The sequence below is a fragment of the Pinus tabuliformis genome, chromosome X, assembly GCF_031772625.1.
Source record: "Pinus tabuliformis cultivar Carrire ecotype Pingquan chromosome X, CPIR1, whole genome shotgun sequence".
NCBI classification, from domain to species: Eukaryota; Viridiplantae; Streptophyta; class Pinopsida; order Pinales; family Pinaceae; genus Pinus; species Pinus tabuliformis.
This window is the reverse complement of record NC_142308.1, coordinates 1,106,776,221-1,106,782,904: the sequence shown is the minus strand read 5'-3', so window position 1 is coordinate 1,106,782,904 and position 6,684 is coordinate 1,106,776,221. Positions and strand designations below refer to the sequence as shown.

The window sequence follows — 6,684 nt, the reverse complement described above, 5'->3', positions numbered from 1 at the left end:
AAAACGCAACAAAATTGTTGATATATCTGAAACCCATCACCGAAGATTCTAATCTACAGTTCCAGATTGGCCACAAGGTGTAGACCAACTTGCAATAAACCTTGTTAATAAGGCCTACACCTAACATTTACAAACAGATCCATGTTAGGTCCATGTCAGACTAAATGCAGATAAATCGAGCAGCAGAGGGTTACTTCCTTTTTACAGATGTAATATAGAAAAACAACATGGAAACACTGCCAGATCGTGAAAGGGAAAAAAATCCCTAATAGTTTTTAAGGAGTTGAGTTCCATGATGTAAATAGTTTATCCATCACACTGTTTTATTTGAGTCACCAGTAAATATGGTTCATCTTCGGGACAGGAAAGACATGGAAGAAATGATAGAATAATCTGAACAAATTTAGATTTATCATCTCATCATTTTCCCTGAATAATGGAGATGAGCCACACGTGTTAAATCCAAACATTACCCCAAATAAAACAAGTGTCAAATCTAAGCTTTTAAGTGAAAAGAACACTATTATTCATTAAGTGCACTTAAAGACTAATCATTATGGTAGTTGATCCAACATTCATCTTTTCATCAAATGGCTTTCCATTCTCCTCATAAGGGGCACACCCACCCATCTATACGTATGTGTCTATGGCAATTAATACACTAACTATAATAATCAATGCATGGCAACAAACAACAGAGATCCAATATAAAACATATGAAAGCAATAACAGAGGCAATAAAACAACCCACAATACTTTACTTATTCTACTCAAAATGAACATATGTCTCCTCGATGGTTTCCATCTCCGAAGTGTAACATGTGTAATATTTGTAACATTCATCATCGTAGAAAACCCAAAACGAAAATTCCCAGAAACTAGCTCTCATCTTATTGGTCGTAAGAGAATATTAACACATAGAAGAGATTACTCCGCGTTTGTTACATCCACATTTCACCATGCATGACTACTCTTTTGCTTACTGCGGGCAACAATTCAAGTATGTCAATATGGAACAAACTTTTACGATGAAACTATGCCATTCCTGCCACATGTTGAAGCTAGTATATTCCAAGGTCTCATATATATAAATAAAAGGAGTCATCTAACCAAGCTGACGAATTGCCAGGACGGCCAAAAGTGGATGGTTGGACGCCCAAAAGTGGACAGCAAAAAATGGTTGGAATCTGGGCAAAAAAATTTCAAAAAATCTGGTAGAGGCAGTGTTTGAATCGTGTTTTTGATGGTGGAAATGGATTCAGCACCATCAAAAACGTCTAGGACATCTAAAATTTTGAAGTTTAACAACTATAACTTAAATTTACAAAAATCCTTGCCCGATTTTCTCTAAATATAACCAGAATTTCCATAAATTTCTGAGCAACTCCTCCACCTCGTTAGACTATGCATAAATGGAATAACCACACGTGCTAATAGCACAAAACTCTACATCCACTTCGGATTATGGGACACCAAATAAAGTCTCGATATAATTTATTAGTTGAATAATGCGATTTATTAGGTGTACAACTCTTTTCTGGTTCACTCAATCTCCGTCATTACACCATGCAATAAGATATATATTCATGTAGACGATTGAGTCTTACCTTCCCCATCATCTCATCAGACCACCTCCTCTTCCAATCCTTGTCATCATAATTGAACACCTCACCACCAACAGTGTCTTAGCCATGTCAACTGGCATTAAAAAGTTTAACAAATGACATTTCAAATAAGTGCTATCGGGTCAATTTTGGGTCCCTATAATACTAGTGATTACCCCATTACTATTGTAGTTTCATCCCTTATTAATATTTTTGTGCCCCTATTATCCCCATATTCTTATTACTATGCCCCATAGAATCCCTCTATTCTTATTTTTGTGGTTTTATATTATTATTGTTAGGTCGGCTGGGTTATATTGTGACTCCTTAGACTCCTATATATAGAAAGGAGGTTTTGTCATTTGAATCATCCAAGAATTGTTCATTTATGTAATGTAAAGGAGGTTGCCCCCTCGAAGAAACTGAATTCTAAGGCGTTGATCTATCTTTTCTATCTTTTCTTGAGATGGTTTCATAATATTTGGTATCAGAGCTTTGGATTCTAGGGTTTCACTGCTCCAAATAGGTCATCGTGGCATTTTCGCTATAACTTTTTTTTCTGCGACATTTCAGAAGCTAAAAAAACAAACCCATTTGAGAAGACATCGCACTGAACCTCGGGTCCAAATTTCAAAGATTTTCACGCTATATTTGCGGATATATGATCTGAGGAAGTTGGTCTTTTTGCAGACTCCTGAATTACATTCTAAACAGGTGACCTAGGGAAAATAGTCATAACTTTCTCTCTGAGCATCAGATTGAAATTTCATAAGAATTTACAGAAAGAGGATAGACTTTAGTTTCTTTTAGGTATTTTTCAAAGCCAAAGGTTGAAACAGTGACTTGTGGCACCTTGTACAAGTTCGCTCTACTGAAATAGTCTATAATCAAGTCACTGTGGGAGATTTCGCATAACTCTTCCTTAGAGAATCCAATTTGGGTCAAACTGGTGGCATTGGAAAGAGGACATAGAGGGCTACTGTAGGTCGCAAGTTCAGAACTGGATGATTAGAAAGTACAGAGATACATCAAAGGCAATATCAAGCTCCTACAAGTGAAAAAAGGTGTGTATATTTTTTTAAAATTTTGCTTAAGCTTGGTTTGAAATTTATTTTGAAGGAATTCAAAGGGCATAGTAGAGAATTATTATTGGTAACTGATGCCCCGAGGAAAGAAAATGAAAACACCTAGTAAGCAACCTGAAAGCCCTAGCATGACTCATGAAGAAGAGGAAGAAATGCTACATGATATATCAAAATTACAAGAACAAGTGCAACAAATGTCACTCTCACAAAAGCTAACAGAAGCTAAGATAAATGGCGTGGAATCTAAGATAAAGGGCATGGAAGCTAAGATGGACGATTTGAAGATAGATTTGAAGAGAGACATGTAGAAATTTTGAATAATATGACACATATTCAATGGATATTATCCTGATCATGTACTATTGTGGAATACATACACAATACATAATCTCCTCTACGTTGATCATCAATTTACAGAAGCAGAAACATTCACAGGCGCACATAGAATCATCAATCAAACTCATTAACATGGTATGTATCCCTGGGAAAGCATCTCGCTAAAAATCCCAACTATCTGTATATTATATTGACTGAATCATGTAACATTACAAAGTACAATGCTTATCACAAGCAATCTAGTACCAGCTCCACCTGTTACACACAATACAACTAAGATCTGATCTCCAAATCTATTCCACTGCTTGCCTGCCTCCACAGCTCAATACCTGCTCAAGAATGAATGAGAATGGTTTACCAAACTCGTATTTAACCTCCAAAGAATCACTCACACTGGGAAAGACGTGAGCAGAGACTATAATACTTGGTATTGGCCAATTCATTGGCATACTCAATCCCTTTGATTGTGCAAATCCTCATGCACAACTATAGTCACAAATGATAGCAATCTGATCCTCTAACACCTGTCCCTATTGAACTGAACATGCACTGACATGCAACTGAGTTAACTGATGTATTCTATAGTTGCATTATGAGTTAATAATTAGTTTAACTACTCATCATTAGTCTATTTGTAGTTAGACTAATTACAACTAGTTTAACTAAGTCAAACTGAACACAACTCCATCAACTCTACAATCAACTCCACCAAACTCAACTGATTGAGTTCTAACTGAAGTCATGCATGCAACAAATCAACTGACCCATAAAGAAAGCGTACTTCCTTCTGACAACTACATGTGCCACATCTGTAGCTCAAACTGAAGTGCTCCAAGAGAATAAGATCAAGTTTATAGTCCAAATATTATTATGAGACAATAATATTTTACTTTTCTATTTTTGACAGCCAGTCTAAAAATAGACTTTGATCACTCCTGCTGTGATCACTCCTGCTGTGATCACTCCTACTGTGATCATCCATGCTGTGGTCACTCCTGCTGTGATCATCCCTGCTGGGATCCAAAAATAGAACTTGCGCCATAATTTGCCTGTGGGCCCACTTAGTGAAGGTGACTCTTTTCACTAAGCTCCATCATCTTGTTGCATTCTCAACAAGCATTTCTTGTTGCACACTTTTCAACACTCCCTCTCAACAAGAAAGGATTCCTCTCAAATCTGATCCTATAACTCTGGAATGTTCTTCATGCAACACATATGGCCGGTCCACTTGCTCTGTCATCAAAGTCTCTGACTGCTATTGCCTCTGTCGACTGAAGACTTTGCATCTCTGTGCTCTTCAGTATCTGACTGCTCTAGCCTCTATCACTTTGATCTCTGACTGCATCCGTGCTGTTGCTGGTTCTATCTCCCAGCATTGCATCCGCACTGCACCTCCCAACTGACCTCCCTGTTGGGCTAGAAACACCCTCTGATGTTGAAGCTCTACCTGCTGCTGACAAGTGCTCCCTCTCTGACATCTTCTCTATTGCAACATCTCCATGAATCTCGCACCATTGCACACCTCTCTGTGCCACCTAGCACTGTGCAAAACACTTGTGCCTCTCGCATTGCTGCAACCTGCTAGCTATGCGTTGTCCTGGGATTCCCTGCACTGTCGCTCTCTCTGCCGCTCCATCCGCATCTATCTCTACCCAATCAGTCAGTTCCTGCTACTCCACATCAGGGCTCCCGTAGCAAGGTCTCATCCAAGAGGTTGGGTACCTCAAGGATCCTGCCCCTCCTCCTTGGGACGATCAATCCACATCACCCCACCTCCTACCTGGAGGTATGGCTGCATGTGATCCCTCAGCCCACCTGGCTCGAAGTTTCCCCCTATTGGAGGTCTCTGGATGAGTAGATGTCTCTACTCGATCTCCTCTCAGCTTCCCCTATTGTGGCTCCTCCACAACCTCCTGAAGCTGCTGCACCAATCGTGGCTCCTCCACAATCGTCTGAGACTTCTTCTGGCTCTGCATGTTGAGAGGTAATATACGCTCCCTCTTAACCACCAAGTCTCCATCAGTTTCCTCGCTACTCAAGGCTTTGCATGCATCTTGAACCTCAAGAGCATACAGGTTCTTGACCCATGAACCAATCTGCTTCACCTGTCTAGTGATGATGTATCTAAGAAAAACCTTTACCTTACTGAAGACTACATCATAGCCTCTGTCTTCCAGCATCGCAATCGACACCAAGTTTCTCTTCAGTCCTGGTACATACTTGACATCGGTCAAGGTAAGGCGAGCTCCATGCTCCCTCTGAAAAATAACCGTGCCTACACCTGAGACACTATACTTCTCATCATTACCCATCCCTATGAGTATATGGAGATCTTTCTCCTCCAAAGTACTAAACAAACTTTTGTCACCCATCATGTGGAAAGAAGCTCCACTGTTAAGAAACCAACCACTTCCCACCATGGATGAATCCATGCATGTGAAGAGTGTGAAGTCCAACTCAAAATGTGAAGCAAGTGAGGCTACCTCACCTTCAGATCCTTCCCCGGATCCCTTCTCGGACTTCTTCTTTGGGCAATTAGTAGCATAATGGCCCAACTCATGACAACAAAAGCATCGCACCTTCAACTTGTCAGCCTTCTTCCCATCATTGGAAGAACTGGATTCAGAAAGAGAAACCTTCCCCTTCCCCTTCTTCACCTTACTCGCTAAGGCACAATTCTCCTCATCATGCATAGATGAAGAACTGTCTCTGGTGCTCCGTCTAATCTCCTCCTGCATCAAATCCGACCATAGTCATTCCCAATTTGGCAGTTTCTTCCTTCCATTCACCGAGTCCTGGTAGCTATACCAACTCTTAGGAAGGTCAAGGAGTGCTAGACTCACCATCCTCATCTGACAGTCACCCCCACACTTCCCAGTTCATCCCAGCATTGGGTGAACTTCGTGAGATACCGGGGCATACTGTCTCCATTCTCACACTTAATGTTTCTGAGTTTTATCTCTTTCTTTGGAATTAAATTCGAATTCCACCAGCTCAAAAACTCAACCACTTCCGATCTAGAATTCGTGAGAACAAAGTATTTCTTGTACAGAGATTGACTATCTGGGCATTCACCGGATATCTCACCTTCCAAAAGAAGGATGAACCCGGAGGCTACCTGGCCCGATTACAGACTCTGCCTAAAGAAATAAAATGTAAACACTTTTTGAATAATAGATCCGATGAGCAATCCTCGCTTGATATCCTGTAAAAATCTCTTCTACAAATCAAGCAGCTCTGATACCATGTAGAAATTTTGAATAATATGACACATATTCAATGGAGATTATCCTGATCATGTACTATTGCGGAATACATACACAATACATAAGCTCCTCTACATTGATCATCAATTTACAGAAGCAGAAACATTCACAGGCACACATAGAAGCATCAATCAAACTCATTAACACAGTATGTATCCCGGGGAAAGCATCTCACTAAAAACGCCAACTATCTGTATATTATATTGATTGAATCATGTAACATTACAAAGTACAATGCTTATCACAAGAAATCCAGTACCAGTTCCACCTGTTACACACAATACAGCTAAGATCTGATCTCCAAATCTATTCCACTGCTTGCCTGCCTCCACAGCTCAATACCTGCTCAAGAATGAATGAGAATGGTTTACCAAACTCGTATTTAACCTCCAA

The 6,684-nt window shown here is 39.9% G+C and overlaps 1 non-coding gene across 1 annotated transcript; it reads right to left on the bottom strand.

Annotated features, from left to right (window-relative positions):
• Positions 1 to 763: 763 nt before the first annotated feature.
• LOC149143688 (small nucleolar RNA R64/Z200 family) lies at positions 764 to 854 on the bottom strand. The gene has a single exon (XR_016265399.1). It is a non-coding gene; the product is annotated as a small nucleolar RNA R64/Z200 family (small nucleolar RNA).
• Positions 855 to 6,684: the final 5,830 nt, after the last annotated feature.